This window comes from Cynara cardunculus (assembly GCF_001531365.2).
Source record: "Cynara cardunculus var. scolymus isolate 2C chromosome LG 5, CcrdV1, whole genome shotgun sequence".
In the NCBI taxonomy this organism is placed as follows: domain Eukaryota; kingdom Viridiplantae; phylum Streptophyta; class Magnoliopsida; order Asterales; family Asteraceae; genus Cynara; species Cynara cardunculus.
In genome coordinates, this window is record NC_037532.1 from 34,091,547 (window position 1) to 34,092,501 (window position 955).

Consider the following 955-nt stretch of genomic DNA (forward strand, 5'->3'; position numbering starts at 1 on the left):
TAATGATCTAATGGTCTAAATTGCACGAATGACAATTTTGTAATTATTGAGAAGTCTCGTGGTCTTACGGCAGCTTCAGATTGTAGATCTAATCCAAACGTTGAGAATTGGTCTTACGGGTTTCACGAAAAATCATTGGTCTCACATGATCCCAAGTCTATATATATATATATATATATAGAGAGAGAGAGAGAGAGAGAGAGAGAGAGAGAGAGAGAGAGAAAGAGAGAGAGGGGTTATTATATAACCTTTGACATTTGTACAACCAATACAACTCAATCTCAACCGTTTATTTCATTTGATTAATATGTGATTTAATATAAGTTTTTATTGTTTCCTAATATAAAAGTATCGATCATAATTAATGAACCATATTCATCTTCCATAAATATTCAAATAATAATAAATGAACTCTCATAATTTCTATAAATATCTCATATATGGGGTTGCATTAGTTATACAAATACGATGGGTTGTATTTGAAACAAACTCTCTCTCTCTCTCTCTCTCTCTATATATATATATATATATATATATATATATATATATCTTCTACTATTATACAATAAGTCAATATTATTAAACAATTTAAATTAAGTTATATATATTAAAAAACCGAAAAATTTGAACATTAAAAAGATAAAATAATCAAATACCACGATACATAAACTTCTTATTGGCTCATGACGACTGGGACGGACCCAAGAATTTTTTGATATGGTAGCACCATATAAAACGGTTGCACATTTCACGAACCTAATTTTTTTTTACCTTACCACGAAAGAACAATACGATGACACGTACCACCTAACCACCCCTCTAGATCCGTCTATGATGACGAGTCATGAATTCAATATGACGTCAAACACAAACCTTGATTCACGACTTTTTTGTTGAACTTTTTTACCACCAGTCCCCAACCAAAACTACGTGTCATATTTTAGTTGGATTCGAA